The sequence below is a fragment of the Neovison vison genome, chromosome 3 (genome assembly GCF_020171115.1).
Source record: "Neovison vison isolate M4711 chromosome 3, ASM_NN_V1, whole genome shotgun sequence".
Classification (NCBI taxonomy): Eukaryota; Metazoa; Chordata; class Mammalia; order Carnivora; family Mustelidae; genus Neogale; species Neogale vison.
In genome coordinates this window covers 21,317,666-21,334,394 of record NC_058093.1, presented here as the reverse complement: position 1 = coordinate 21,334,394, position 16,729 = coordinate 21,317,666, and the positions used below count along the sequence as shown (strand labels likewise).

At 39.9% G+C, this 16,729-nt stretch overlaps 1 long non-coding RNA gene across 3 annotated transcripts in view; it reads right to left on the bottom strand.

Moving 5' to 3' along the window:
• LOC122902264 overlaps positions 1–16,729 on the bottom strand; it is a 107,396-nt gene that overhangs the window by 1,300 nt on the left and 89,367 nt on the right. The window contains exon 7 of one of the 3 annotated variants that reach the window (XR_006383787.1): positions 11,616–11,693. The exons of 1 other annotated variant lie outside the window; for it this stretch is intronic. This is a non-coding gene — a long non-coding RNA (uncharacterized LOC122902264). Of the gene's footprint in view, positions 1–11,615; positions 11,694–15,533; positions 15,555–16,729 lie in introns of those variants that run through there. One more of the 3 variants, XR_006383788.1, reaches the window with a different exon arrangement.

Sequence of the window (16,729 nt, the reverse complement as noted above, 5' to 3'; positions counted from 1 at the left end):
TGCTGCTAGAGCAGTGTCCGGAGCCTTTGAATTCAAAGCGTTTGAGACCAAATATAAAATGTGACAACCACTGGGGCACCTGGGTGGCTCAGTAGGTTAAAGCCTCTGCCTTCGGTTCAGGTCATGAAAAGTGAATATTTTCAAATGAATTGGAACACAGATTTCAAAGATTAATAAAGACTTCATCGGGATGAAAATGGGGCAGGCCCCAGGAAAATTGCGCTTCTCTGCTCTTCTATTTAGATATAAAACTATCTAGTAGAGAAAATGGGAATTTTGAAGGTGAATGTGATGGATATAGGAATTACACTCTGCTGGTCATTGTCCCCCAGGACTCTCACCAGCCGCTGTCCACTATAAAGGCAAATATATTCAGCTTTCCTCCTTAGGACTTAGCACAGTGGCAGGTATATAGGGTCTCAAGAAGTTAGATGAACACACATGTTGGGAGTGTCCTGATAAATGCCTATTGTATCTGGCTTAATTTTTTAAAAAATACTTTACTCATTTATTTGATGGAGAGAGAGAGAGAAAAGTAGGAATACAAGAGTGGGAGAGGGAGAAGCAGGTTTCCCACGAAGCAGGGAGCCCCATGTGGGGCTCGATCCCAGGACCCTGGGATCACAACCTGTTTCGAAGCCACACGCTTCATGACACAGCCAGCCCGGCACCCCCCTAACCCCTGTATCCAGCTTAATTATTAATCATGCCCTTTTCACTATCAAAAGCTTTTCAGTTTGGAAAATCAGTTACAGCCATCCCATCGAAAAGAGGCAGTGTTTGTTGAGCCTTATTTTTATCAACATTCTTTTTGGCATTGCAAAGTGACCCAAGCCAATTTGATCTTCACAGTCATTCAACCCTTTTGGCAGGTATTAGTAGCCTCTAACAATAAGAGCCCTATCTTCTTGTAACCTGGCTGCCACGTCTGCATATTATCTAGAAAAGGAAATCCGAAGATAGAATTCTGTCATTTATACAAACAAATGTGACCAGCAGTCACAAAAGCATCTATCCAGGCGTACAGCCTATTCTGGGAGGCTCTGTGAAGTCCAGCTCATGGTCCCTCAGGCATCAGAACGAGCACCTTACACCAAATGGTGACCCGGGGCAGAGATGATGGTGCTCTAATGGCAGGATCATCAGCTTTCTGGTCAGCGAAGCCGGCTGAATTCCTGGTTAAGTTGTGGGGACCAGAAACAAATGAGTCCTGGAAATAGAACACCTTTCAAAGGATATTTTTGATTTCTCCATATTTATAAGTCCTTTTGTAGAGGTACCTGTTCTATATTTCTAGACAGACCATACATCTTTAGCACCACTCAGTTCAACACGGAAGCATTTCTAACTTCTCTCATGCTGGGTAATGAACTCTCTAATGTAGGTTCAGAGAGCTTCGTTTGAATGCTTGTCATCTCTGAAGTACAGACTCCAGAAGAGGGTCTTTCAAACACTGAAGAACAGTGATGTGTTCCTGCTCCCTGAGTATATACTACAGTACAACATATACAGTAAAACATATACATACACATCATACTTGTGTTTTCAAGTATTCAAGTATTTAGAATTAAATCACAGCAGCGTCTGGGTGGCTCAGTTGGTTAAGCATCTACCTCTTGATCTTAGCTCAGGTCTTAAACTCAGGGCCATGAATTCAAGCCCCACACTGGGATCCACACTGGACTTGGAGCCTACTTTAAAAAATAAATACATAAATAAAGGAGACCCTCATTGTTAAGTTAAATTACAGACAATATACTTGATAGGTGTTCTGCATTACATATTCAAATACTCAGCATGGACCATTGAAACAGCAATAAAAGTGACCCTCAGTGGGTCAACACTGACCTCCCATTCTCCTGTCCTGCATTTTTTGCAAGGAGCAGAAGCCCAGAGTTACAAGCCTTGGGCAAAATGGAGTCTTAAGAAACACACATGAGCCGTGTGTGCTAAATCCTAAAGAGAGAGTGGAAAGGAACTAGGGCAAACACTTTCTAGAACTCTGTTCCTCCCAGAATTCTCCCTTACATGGTGTTCTCTCTACAATTCTCCTGTCTCTCCCTTGCTGGCGCTTGGTGTAGTAAATGGGACACAGATATATTTCCCACTCCCTTTTGGATGTCAGACAAAATCTGAATGGAACCAAATGAAGGGAAACAGAAGGTCAGGCCGTTGCTTTTGGAGGGAATTAAGGACGCCTCTCTGTTTGTGTGTGTGTGTGTGTTTTGTTTTTGTGTTTTTGTTTTTGTTTTTTGTTTTTTTTTTTTGGTACCTTTCCTTACCTCTTTCTCTAGAAATTAAAAATAAGCTTGTGAGCCTCATAAGGACTTTGGCAAAAGACAAACAGGAGCAGGCTCTTTTCAACGGCATTAAATCTAGACCTTAAGGTAAAAGAGGAAAACAAGCCACCAAAATTCACGTTGATTTAAGAATGGAAAATAAGGTCAAAGGCCAGGAGGGGTTCAGAGTCAGATGTCTAGAGTGTAGGCAGTTTTAAATATGTCTGGAGAATTCTTCAGAATTCTGGCAAGGAAGGCCACACAAAGGTTGTCAAATCCAAGTCTGCACCTATAATCTGGTGTTGCACCACACACACTTTAGACTCTTGTGACACTCATTCCTTTCAATGATTAATAATTCTTCTCATTTAAAATTTGAGCAAGAGTTATGACAAAGCAGAAAGGAAAAATATAAGTTGGTATAGCTGTTGATGAAACTCGAGTACAAAATGATACAAACGCTACGATTACAGCACCACTGTATTTGTTAAAAAATGATTAGATGGGTAATATCAGCTTCCAGAAGATACCCCTCTAATCATGCATTAATAGCCTCCAGACTCAAGTGTACTTAAGCGATAAAGCACTATATTGTTGAGTCATCTAGATTTCTAGTAGAAAAGTCTTCCTGATCCCAGATGTCATTGTGCTGAGCAGGCCCCAGAATCATTTTCTTGGACTGTTCCCTTCATTCATTTTATTCTGCGCTGCTTAGGAAAACAGAATACTGTTCACATGATCTCTGAGAACAGAGAATAGGCTCGGAAAAAGAGTTCAAAAATATTCTGCTGGCGTTTGTTTTAATACCATAGCTGAAGCCTTGTTCCTTTTCCCTTTGAATCTCTCACATAATTAACAAGATGCATTTAGAACTAATTATACAAATACCACTTTAAGCCCCATTGTATTCTCCAATGGCCTTCAATTAAGTGCAATGGCACTCTGTTTGAAAGAGAGCTTGCACTGCCTCAAAATCTCCAGTTGGAAAGACAATGTGCCTGTCCAGAGAGTCCACACTACACACTAAATACTAATGCTTTCAGAGAGAATTTTGCAAACATTTGTCATTAAATTAAGTAATTAAAAGCACTTCCTGGGTATTTTAGAAATATTTGATGATGACAGGTGCATATTGATACTTATTACATGTTATCTACATTGATTAGCAACATTTTACCAAATAAAATTCATTTCAATAAAAAATCATCCAATTTTTGGATACAGAATCATTGTAAAATTAATTAAGGAAACATGAATAATTTTTCCTCAGAAACCTATCAACAAGGGACATGGCAAAGATGAATTAAGGCATTTCTTATGAGCCAGCGTTTTCTCTGTGTAGGAAAACCCAGGATAGTACAGTTTTCTGCCCCTACTTTAATTGGAACTCACACATTATTTATTCAACAAATATTTATTAAGCACTACTGCTGGGTCTATCCACGTCTAACTCCCAGAATTCAGTTTGATGACGGCTTAAGGCATTTCCTGAGTATATGAATGACTCTTACTACCTCTGAGGGAAACTGAGTCATGCCCAAACATTCACATTCTGAGCAAATTCTGCAGCTAAAAAAAAAAAAAAAAGTGAGAGGGAAGCAACTCCAGAAGCAAGGCATAGGGAAAGCCAACTAGATGACAAAATGGATTCTGTCTTGTCCTTCCATTCCCAGGAAAATCCTCTCATTCAGAAGATGAAATGGAAATGAGAAAGGGATAGAACAAGAACTGTGAGAAGAAACCCAATCTCGGGGTGCCTGGGTGGCTCAGTGGGTTAAGCCTCTGCCTTCCGCTCAGGTCATGATCCCAGAGTCCTGGGATCGAGCCCCGCATCGGGCTCTCTGCTCGGCAGGGAGCCTGCTTTCTCCCTCTCTCTCTGTGCCTGCCTCTCAGCCTGTCTGCCAAATAAATAAATAAAATTAAAAAAAAAAAAAGAAAGAAACCCAGTCTTGCCTGAATCTCCACAATGATAGAGGAGTATCGTCATTGAAAGGAGATCCAGGAACTTCGAACAACCCATGTGCACAGGCTGTATGGTGAGGTGAAATTGCTAGAAACCTTGTTTTTAAATTTTCATTCAAGGATGTGAGCCATCCAAATCAGAATAAAGAACTTGAGGAAGAGGAAATGTAAAATTTAAGACAAAGTTGAAAATTATGCAAATAATTATTGCCAGTGTTAAGAAATGGTTTTCGAAGAAGATACATAATGAAAGACATAATAGTCTGAATCCAAAATTCCAGATTATATGAACAAATTCAAGGAAATGAGAGGGAGAAGGTAAACGTGTACTTGAATGTTCAGCTTTCTTAAGGAGAAGCCAGTAGAAACTGCTTAATTGTTGAAGTTCATAGTGAAATATATTTGTAACTATCCTTAAATTTACCCAGCAATAGGTGTAAAACTTCGAAGTAACTAGTAAAAAAGGAAAAAATTATATGAAGTAAATGTGATCAATTCTCAAAGACAGAAAGGTTTATGTACATTAGCTTCATTTTTTTTTTTTTCCCAATTTATTTATTTTCAGAAAAACAGTATTCATTATTTTTTCACCACACCCAGTGCTCCATGCAAGCTGTGCCCTCTATAATACCCACCACCTGGTACCCCAACCTCCCACCCCCCCGCCACTTCAAACCCCTCAGACTGTTTTTCAGAGTCCATAGTCTCTCATGGTTCACCTCCCCTTCCAATTTACCCAAATTCCCTACTCCTCTCTAACGCCCCTTGTCCTCCATGCTATTGGTTATGCTCCACAAATGAGTGAAACCATATGATAATTGACTCTCTCTGCTTGACTGATTTCACTCAGCATAATCTCTTCCAGTCCCGTCCATGTTGCTACAAAAGTTGGATATTCGTCCTTTCTGATGGAGGCATAATACTCCATAGTGTATATGGACCACATCTTCCTTATCCATTCATCCGTTGAAGGGCATCTTGGTTCTTTCCATAGTTTGGCGACTGTGGCCATTGCTGCTATAAACATTGGGGTACAGATGGCCCTTCTTTTCACGACATCTGTATCTTTGGGGTAAATACCCAGGAGTGCAATTGCAGGGTCGTAGGGAAGCTCTATTTTTAATTTCTTGAGGAATCTCCACACTGTTCTCCAAAGAGGCTGCACCAACTTGCATTCCCACCAACAGTGTAAGAGGGTTCCCCTTTCTCCACATCCTCTCCAACACATGTTGTTTCCTGTTTTGTTAATTTTGGCCATTCTAACTGGTGTAAGGTGATATCTCAATGTGGTTTTAATTTGAATCTCCCTGAGGGCTAATGATGATGAGCATTTTTTCATGTGTCTGATAGCCATTTGTATTTCTTGATTGGAGAAGTGTCTGTTCATATCTTCTGCCCATTTTTTGATGTGTTTGTCTGTTTCGTGTGGGTTGAGTTTGAGGAGTTCATTATAGATCCTGGATATCAACCTTTTGTCTGTACTGTCATTTACATTAGCTTCATTTTTGATAAAATTATAGAGAGATGAAATATACAAAGTTGTTACTAGTGATACTAATCTCCCATCTTTAATGGGGTTTTATTGGAAACACTTAACTCTACCAGAAAGTACTACAAGGTTGGCTTTTAGAATATTTTATAATCCTGTCACTTAGCATAGGCATGTTCTGTGAATATTAATAGCTTGATTCCAAGTTGTTCATCAGCAGTGACCTTCAAGCATGCTATGTACCCTTTGCAAAGCTTGATTTAGAGAAAGAGATCTTATAGCTGAGAGTCTAATTTCCTCCTTACAATATATAAATGAGAAAACTAGAGGGAATGAGGAGGTGCTTGGTCTGTTCTATGGATCATACATTTAGTACTAAACGCTTTTTAATTTAATGATAACCATCAAGACACTTGAATCTGATGTTTCTCCAAAATGACATCACCAGAAAAAATTATCCTTCTATATAGCATGGTTTTTATACAATTGTAGTGATTGGCCCTTGAGATTTTATTAGAGGCACAAAGAAATAGACCAAAGGAGCACAGCAGAAATTCAAGAAGCAGATTCTCAGATACATGGACAAATATCATTTCTTAGCAGTATTATTACAAATCAGTAGGGGAAAAATTCACTGTTCAGTATCTAGTCTTGAGACATTTTATTATTATTATTATTTTTTTAAAGATTTTATTTATTTATTTGACAGAGCGAGATCACAAGCAGGCAGAGAGGCAGGCAGAGAGAGAGGAAGGAAAGCAGGCTCCCTGCTGAGCAGAGAGCCCGATGCGGGACTCGATCCCAGGACCCTGAGATCATGACCTGAGCCGAAGGCAGCGGCTTAACCCACTGAGCCACCCAGGCGCCTGAGACATTTTATTATTAATCTGTAAAAAATTATCCCTATTTCATATCATACTAAAAATTACAGAAATATAGAAGAAAAGACAAGAAAATATCTTAAAGAACTTGGATTTGGGAAAATTTCTTAAAAATAATTTCTTAAACAAAAAATACAAACCATAAAAGAAAAGACTGGTAAATTTGACAACTTTAAAAACTCAGGTATGACAACCCGTAAAGGAAAAGATATGAATTTAGAGATTTAGAGAAGATATTTACAAGCCATATAAAAATTATTTATGGGGCGCCTGGGTGGCTCAGTGGGTTAAAGCCTCTGCCTTCGGCTTAGGTCATGATCCCAGGGTCCTGGGATAGAGCCCTACATCGGGCTCTCTGCCCAGCAGGGAACCTGCTTCCTCCTCTCTCTCTCTCTGCCTGCTTCTCTGCCTACTTGTGATCTCTGTCTTTCAAATAATTAAATAAAATCTTTAAAAAAAAAAAACTGTTTATATTCAGAATACATAAGGAGCTCTGACAAAAAATCAGAAAAAGATAAAAAACCCAGTCAAAAAATGGACAAAGGCTACATACAGACAATTCACAAATGGTAAATCTGAATGGCCAATAAGCATATTACTAGCAATGCTCAACTTCATTAATAATTAAAATGCTAATTAAAATTAGAAGATATTTATTTATAACCCATTTAGATTGACATACATTTCCAAAGCCTGATTTTTTCAGTTTGGGGTGAGAAATTACAACAGCAAGAACTCTCATTGACGACAAGAATGTACAACTGAGGTCCATCTTTGAAGACCAATCCAACAAACCAACAATATCTAGCAAAGTTCAAGATGCCTGTACCCTATGGACTAGGAAATCTGTTCTAGATACCTTAAAGAAACTCTTACAGGTATGTAAGGACATATATACAGGAAAAATAATTTCAGTATCAACAGGAGAATAGGTAAATAAATTATGGTGTATTTGCACAAATTATATAGCCATGAGAAATGAACAGAGTAGCATGTACTAATATGAATAAATCTCGAACACAATGCTGAATGTATAATGTGAAGAAGTATATAGTATATTATGAGCCTCTATATTTTTACATGCATGAAATACTTTATAATTTTATAGGCAAAAAAATACTCATTTTGAGTACAGCAAGCAAGCAACTGGGATCCCTTTTAGGTGTGCTCCACAGTCACTGTTTGAAGCATGAGGTTGACTCAAAGTTCAGGATGGGTCTTATATTAACAAAAATTTCCTGGAAGAGAATTTATATTCCACGTGGTTTTTTTTTAAAGGTTTTATTTATTCACTTGACAGAGGGAGAGAGAGATCACAAGCAGGCAGAGAGGCAGGCAGAGAGAGAGAGGGGGAATCAGGCTCCCCGCTGAGCAGAGAGCCCGACGGGGGACTCAACCCCAGGACCCCGAGATCATGACCCGAGCCAAAGGTAGAGGATTAACCCACTGAGCCACCCAGCACCCCTCCATATGGTTTAAAAAAATCATCTTCCTTTAAATCTGCAAAATAACCCTGCCCATTGAATCATGGCACTTATTGGCGCAAGTAACCTGGTAGAGGCTGCATCTGGAAAGCCAGAGGAAGGACAAGAAGATCATCAGTGGACTAACTGTAGAAGCCCACACTCTGCGTGAGTAGGGCTGCAAGATTCAGCAAATAAAAATGCAGAACTCTCGGTTGAGGTTGTATTTCAGATAAACCAATGATTTTCTACTATCAATGTACCCTAACATAAAGGTACTCTCCTAACTCAGAAATTCACTCTCTAAGCATGGCAATTTCTTTCACAAAGTAACCTGGGATAGCAAAGAAAAAACAAAGAGAGAAAGAAAAAAAACGGGACTTGGTCATCTAACAGAGCTGCATTTGAACCGCAGGTCTCTAGCTGGGTGACTCGGAGCCAAACACACAGATCCATTTCCTCAGTTCTTAAGGAAGGATAATATTTATCTTACTAGAGTAACTGGATACGGCGCGTGTGAGAACCTACCTGGCTCACAGTAGTTACTCAGTATGTAACTTTAAAAGACCAATTGAACAATTATTAAATGCTTATTAGAACAGTCCCTTTACCTGGCTTTGGGGCTGTAAAGATGAACAAGAAATGATTTCTTGTTGCAAAAGAGCTCAGTTTTTGGGCGCCTGGGTGGCTCAGTGGGTTAAGCCGCTGCCTTCGGCTCAGGTCATGACCTCAGGGTCCTGGGATCAAGTCCCGCATCGGGCTCTCTGCTCAGCAGGGAGCCTGCTTCCTCCTCCTCTCTCTCTCTCTCTCTGCCTGCCTCTCTGCCTACTTGTGATCTCTCTCTGTCAAATAAATAAATAAAATCTTTAAAAAAAAAAAGAGCTCAGTTTTTTTGTGGAAGACATTGACAAAGCACACAAGCAAACAATCACAACACAGCATACTATGTTCTGTAACTGAGCTGTGTGCAAATGATTTCTCCCTCTTCACTCGTCAAAATCCAACCCTGTCTTTGAGGTCTACTGCACAAGGCACGTCTTTCTCAATGTGTCACTTATTCTCCCAGGTCAGAATTAGTCTCTCCGTCTTCTATTTGACCGAGCGAGTTCACTTAGATCACTGTTGTGGAATCTAAATTTCATGGCCTTAGACTATAATTACTCCCCTTTCGAGTCACCTGCACTAGATCGTGGGCTGAAACATACTTTATTCATTTTTACATCACCCCTATACACAGCATATAGTATGTGTTCAGTAAATGCTTGTGTTGCCTTTCCAAATGGAACTAGGCTACTATTTCTATGAATGCAAATGAACAGTCATGCAACAAAATCCTTTCTCAGGCAATTGCCTGTGGTTTGGAATCCAAATGACACATGAAAATTTGACACAAATTTTTTTGTATTAAGTGACCCAGAATGAGCAAAACGACACACTCCAGGGTAGAAGAAAAGATATGGAGTATGTATTGTGAACAAAAATAAAGTTGCAGAGCAATATATAAAATATGATTTAATTTTTAAAATGCCAGAATTATTAAATATGTTAGGTCATATATAGAAAAAAAAACTCAAAAAATATATGCTAAACTACTATTGCTGGGATTAAAATCATGGAAAATTTACCTTTTCTAAACTATGGAATTCTGCAGTATTTAAATGTTTTACAATGAGCGTTGTTAATTTATTAAGGAGAAAATAATAATTAAAAAATTTGCCCCAAGGACGTCTGTCATTGACTGTTTTGCCCATTTTTGTTTTCATGTCAAAAATTTTTCTTTTGCTTAGAATACAAATTAAGACTTTTCCTAAAATAAATAAGTGGCAATAATTCTGTTTTTAAAACGAAAAACCAAACGTGTCCCCTGCCTTTCTTCCCTTCTGTATTAGGGACCCAAAAGAAACAGCAACCTTGGACCATGACTCCAGGTCTCATAAAAGGCAAAAAAACCAGACAAAATTATTTCCCACTGTTTTTTTTTTCCTCCTCGTTAGTCTGACATACTTAAGCGCTTCATTTTTTGGTCCGATCTTCTTCCCTGTTAGCTGGGGGAAAGTCTTGCACGCTGCACATCAGCAGTCAAGTGGAAGCCAGGGAAGTGCGGTGTTGATTGAGCAAAGGGATGAGGGAAGCAGGCACTTCAGCATTTCCCTGCCTCCCCTGGGAAGGTTGAGGGAGAACTTAATTCAACCTTAAGTGGTGTAAATATCCCGAGAGGAAGCCTGGTTAACAGCACTGATGGCAGGAGCTGGCCGCCCGCTCTCTCCGGCCTCCTCCGTGAAGGAGCTGACCGCGGTTCGGGGCCGAGGGCAGCGGCGCAAGCAAGGGGCTGGGAAACGGAACATGCTTCCCGAGCTGGTGGGGAAATTAAAAACTGCCCCAGAAGGATCATTCATCAAGGGCTCTTTTCAATACTTAAGGTACTGCTGAGGAAGTAAAAAAAAAAAAAAGGAAACATATCTCCACTTGAAATGTCCTTGAATGTTCATGTTTAATTTTATTTTGGGAACCTCTTGATCTTGGGGCAGCTGCGAAGACAGAGCTTTCCCTTCCTGGCTTCCTGGGGGGGAGCTCAGCGAGCGAGCGCGAACTAGAGCGGAGATGAGCAGCCGCCTCCACTCCTGATTAGGATCGGGGACAATCAACATTACAGAGACGGAGCTCCTTCCTACAGAAAATGCCTGGGGAATAAATACAAGAGAGACACGAAACTTTCGACGTGTTAGAGACTTGCTGGGTGACGCATGCGCCGAGTGTTCCGTCACTCTTGCCTTCTTTTGTTCCTTTATTCATCCGTTTTTCTTCATGAATAGGTATTAGGTGTTCACAATGTCCAAAGCACTGCTCAGGACCCATGACACCATTTCTCGGATGCTTCACATCCAGGATCGCTGGGAAGTGGCATTCTGCTTCCACTCAGGTGACAGCGAAGAAGGGACATGACTCCTCCTCCCTTCATCCTGGCTGCGGCTCTGCTGACTGTCCGCATCAGGCCGAGCTTTGGATAGAATTAGTCTTTTACTAGTTACCTTTAAACTGCACAAACTGATTCAACAGCGGTTGGGGCTGGACATGCATTAGGACTCAGTAAACTATTTTGAATCACACGTTCAGGTTTTGTCCTACAGAAAAAAATTAATAAACCATTGAAGGCAGTGGTTTATCAATGTCACTGGACATTGGAATCACCTGGACGTTTCTTTAAAATCCTGACGCTCAGGCTGCATCCACATTACATAAATGAGAATCTCTGGGAAGGAGACTAAGCATCAGTCGTTTTTTTGGTTTGAGGTGTGTGTTTGTTTTTCACAACTCCTCCAGGGATTCCAATGTGCAGCCAAACTTGAGAACCAAAGATTTAATGAAACTTGGGACAACTATGTCTTTGCACCTGGGATTTAGTTTCCCTTATTCCCTAGGTGTGTGTTTGTTTCCTATATTTCTGATGGCTAGGATGCTGGAAATTTCACTCTGTGTCTATTGGACTGTCATTTTCTAAAAAGATCACCGATATTTAGAAATAATTATTGGAACTTACAGTGGTACAGCCACTCCACGCTAGGAAATGCCAAGCTTCAAGACCTGTATTTCTCCAAATGAGGGTAGATCCTCAGAAACTCTACAAGAGACATCCCAAAGCATTTATAGAAATGTAATGTGCAAACCTCCTAAGCACTTGCTAGGGATAAGGGTGTAGCAACTACACATGTACAGAAAAAAGCTAGTCACTTTCAGTCACCCTTCCTTCATCTCTTCCTCTATTCCTTTTCCTGAACTCTCTTGCAATACTAAAAAGGTAACCGAAAGAGCAAGAGAGCAAATAATTGAATGCTATACTTAAAGATTATTTAGAATATGTGGCGGAAGCAGTTCAGAAATCCTTAAAAGTCTAACTCTCCCTTTTATGAACCTAGATTTATTTCTTAGTGTCTTTATTTTCAAAAGCCAAAGTTATATACCTACATCAAACATTACAGCTGAACAATATACATCAGGCCAAACACAAATGACCTAATGTAACCAAATCACTTTTAGATATGAAAGTGAAGGAGGATTACATTTGATTTTATACAAAATAACCACCTGGATAAAAGGTGAAGTCAATGTTGGAAGCAGCAGAGGTCTATACAAAAAAATATAGAAATTCCAGCAAAAAATATCACATAAAATGTTGTTTGCACACAAGTTGAGCATTGTTAGAACTCTATCCTGGTTTTTACCATCAAGTAACCAAGCTTATAGTTCTCAGAAGATTTTAGCACTTCATTGGATTTTTAATTATGAGATATTCTATACAGTATAAATAATAAAACTTATACATTCATCACCTCACACAAGAAATAACACATTACAACTATAATTATATCCCTTTATCTACCTACTCCAGACCCAATTTGTCCTCTCTCCTTCTCACAAAGAAAATTTCTATCTTAAATTTGGGGGTTTGTCACTTTCATTAGTATCATACTTTTATTCTGTTTAGGCCATAAAAAATATGTAATACTGTTTTGCACATTTAAGCCATACAAATGGAATCCTATGCTATGTATAGCTTCTACAACTTGCTTTTTATCTTTCTCTGTAATGTTTGTGAGACTCATCTATGTTGATATATGTATCATTTTATTCATTTTTGCATCTAGAGAATATTCCATTGGATGCATTATATCAGTACTTCATATTTTTAATGGTTTGTGTTGTCCTCCATTTGTGTTTTTACCTTTTCCACTTTCTAAATTTTTCACTGTACCAATGCTCAGTGCACATTTTCATGCTATGTGGTTGAGTATTCCTATTATATGTACCCAGGACTGGAATTACTGGGCCATAGGATATACACAACTCCAACTCCACTAGATATTGGTAAATTGATCTACAAAGTGGTTATCTCATAAATGAGATATTAAATGGGAAATTCTCTTTAGCAAATCCTAACTATCAGATCACTTAAATGAGAATCATAATGAATGGTATTCTCATGATATAAAACGTTACTGATGCTCCACTGCTAAATTTGGATCTTACACTCTCTGAACCTTTTAAGGAAAGGCTGGAGTGTGGATATTTTAAAAAACCCTAAAGCATTTTACAAATAAGTAGGATATTAATTTAAAGTAGCCATGGCCATAGGGATAACATTTATAGAACAGCTTTTGGTGATGAATTATGACTAAGGCAAGTAGGTACAGGATTAGAAATACCCATTCTATGTATTGGGCATTAAATTTAATGATTGGAATAAACTCCACCAAATGCAAATGCTTTTTCTTTCTTTTTTTTTTTTTTTTCAAACTCAGAGAGAAAGAAAGGGATACAACCACCCATGAGTGAAAGTCTGGTTTGTATTGAGTGGGTTTCGAGTCTGATAGGCATCTACTCAGACGATGAAAGTTAAAAGTTAATGGCATGTTTAATTCTTTTTGATTAAAATTGATGTGTATTTCTGGAGTCCGGCAATTGTATACCTAAGTCATAGCACAAAACCAGCCCTCAGGTTCACGAGGGAGAAAATTGATCCCTTTGTTTGCTTTTTCATCCTCACTCCAAAAAAATTATTTGTGGAGAATCTTTTACAAATTGTTGTTTATGCAGCACAGGGAGAGACCTGAGGAGATCTCTGTGGATGCAGAAATTGATATTGAGAAGCACAGATATATTGTTTTCTGGCATGCAAGTATCTACTGTGGTGTCTCCGTGTCCTGGGAGATCTCTTTATTAGAGGGCTGATGTGCTTATTAGCTGATGGAGGAAAAGAAACAGGATGAAAAACCCCAGAAACCAAAGGACACAACCATGAAGCCGCTTGTGAAAGCCAGCCTCTAAACGACCTCCCGTGATTCTCGCCTCCTGCTAGTCACACCTTTACCAAGTCCCCTCCCACCGTGAATAGGGGGACATGAACAACGAATAGTGCATTGAGAAGAAACATGTGTGACTCTCAGGGCTAGCTGAAGTCTGTCTTAAGTCTGTTCTCTTGGATCACTTGCTCTGAAGGAAGTCACCAGCCATTTTGTGAAGACCTTCCAACAGCCATGCAGAGAGACCCACCTGGCAAGCAACTGAGCCCTCCTGGCAAGATCCAGCCTCGAGGGGTGCCTGGGTGGCTCAGTGGGTTAAGCCTCTGCCTTCGGCTCAGGTCATGGTCTCAGGGTCCTGGGATCGAGCCCTGCATCGGGCTCTCTGCTCGGCGGTGAGCCTGTTTCCCCCCTCTCTGCCTGCATCTCTGCCTACTTGTGATCTCTATCTCTCTCTGTCAAATAAATAAATAAAATCTTAAAAAAAAAAAAAAAAAAAAAAGATCCAGCCTCAACAAGCCAGCCAGGTGAGCCGAGCGCCTTGGAAATGGAGTCTCCAGCCCCAGCTCCAGCTGAGTCTGCAGGGGACTGTAGCTTGGCTGATGTGACAGACCCCATGAGAGTCTCTGAGCCGGGATCATGCATTTAAGCGGGTCCTGAGTTCCTGACCCATAGAAACTGTATGAAATAGTAAACATTCATTGTCGTTTTAGGTTGTTACGTTTTGAGACAATTCGTTATGCAGCAATAGATAACAAATACAGCGTTGGAAAGAGGAAATGAGAGCAACTCTCTTTCTTCCTTTCTCCAAAACTTAGTAAATACTTCTGTTTATTTATTTATTTTTTTTACTGAAAGAATTAAAACCGTCCCCCTGACAGGATGGGAGTGGGAGACATCTAAGGTACCATCCCTTAGGAAATAACCTAGCATAGCAAAAAGAAAAAATAGCAGCACTTATTCAACAAATATTTACTGAGCATACTCGATGTCAGATACTATGCTAATTTAGATAACTTCAACACTAAACAAGAGAGCTATGAATGCTACCTCATGGAATTTACATTGTCATAGCCAAGAGGGACAACAATCAAGGAAATAAGTAATTCAAATTCTTCTAAATGCCCTGAGCCCAGTAAATGAAGAATTGCAATATGTTGTGGGGAGAATGATAGGTCAGGCCTCTTCAAGGAGATGACTTCTAAGCTAAGATTTGAAGGACAGAAAGAAAACCATCATTGAAAGAAAGGTGGGAAGGCGATCCAGGGAGAGAAAAGAGTGTATCCAAAGGTCCTGAAGTGCAAAGATGGAATGAATGGACTGAGGCAGGCCAGAATTAAGAGAATCCAATGTGTGAGGAGGCGAGTAGCAGGAGATGAGACAGGAGTTCATCCACGTGTTTTCAAAATTCTGGGAAAAACACATCATTGTGAGGAGACCATAAAAATGATTTCACTCACATACAAGGCCTAATTCAGATAGTCGTTTTCCTTCCTTAAAGAAATATTTACAATTTGATAGAAGAAATGAGTTCAGGGGCACCTTTGTGGCTCAGTTGGTTAAGTGTCTGCCTTTGGCTCAGGTCATGATTCCAGGGTCCTGGGATCAAGCCTCAAGTCGGGTTCCTTGCTGAGCAGGGAGTCTGCTTCTCCCTCTCCTGCTCTCCCGGCTTGTGCTGTCTTTCCCTATCAAATAAATAAATAAATAAAATCTTTTTAAAAAAAGAAACGAGTTCAAACCAAACATCAAACTCGAGCACTCTGAACCTGCTGGTTCCTCATTCCTCCCGGTTCCAACCAAAGGGCTTTCAGGCTCCCTGCTCAGCAGGGAGTCTGCTTCTCCATCTGCCCCTCTCTGCAAAAATAAAATAAATAAAATCTTTGGAAAAAGATATCTTGAATTTCTAGACTTGTAGTATCGATGTGCGGCATTATGGGATTTCTTTACAGACACACAATGGCAGAGTCTAGTCTTGAAGCTGGGAAAACATACAAAAATATGAATACATCTCAAAAAACTACATTGTAGGAAACACCGCAAGCATATTGGATTTAACAATTATTCCAGACAATAAAGTTTACTTGGAAAGTTTCTGGCACTTCTCTGGGGATTATGTTACTGCTTTGGAGTTTAAAGACCCAGTGTCCTCAGTGTCCAGACTTAAAATTCTGTCTCTGTGTGCGACCTTTCAAACTCTGTTTGCCAAAGAAAGAAACTGCAATGTAAAGTCTTAAAATCACATTGTCACACTGCTGGCTGGCGAGGTGCTGAGGGACCTCATGCTATTTATTTAGTCCTGTCGTAATGCCCTTTCCAATCCCAAATTCATTCTTGCCTCCAGAAGATTATTGAGATGGAACTTGTGAAATATGCAGCCTATTTCAACAAACAGCAATCGCCTTCTTCCTCTGCGGTTTCCAGGGAAGGAACAAAACTCACTTTTCCAGCCAGGACACAGGCTCTTGTAAACCGAAGCTGCAAGGATCCTAACTGCCAAAAAGGCACTGAGGGGATTTTCATGCATACAGTGTGGAAGTGTCAGAAGATGCATTTTATGAGGAGTTTAATCTGTGCATTTGAAAGACAATGGAAGGAACCGTCCCATGGGTCCTGCCTCAGGGGCAGACAGTGTTTTCACTCTGTAAAGAATCCCACTTGGTGAGAATCGATACATGTTGTTGGTCTCGACTACAAATAGTTCATTACAAGCTGAGAAAAGGGCCTCTGCCACCCCATTTGCTTTCTGCCCTGCTGTAATGGTCTCCGCTCTCTCCTATGTTGGAAAAGCCCACAATTACTTGATATAAAAGAATGTATCGGACAAATGTATCAAGAAATCTCAGGCTGAGACTTATAATTA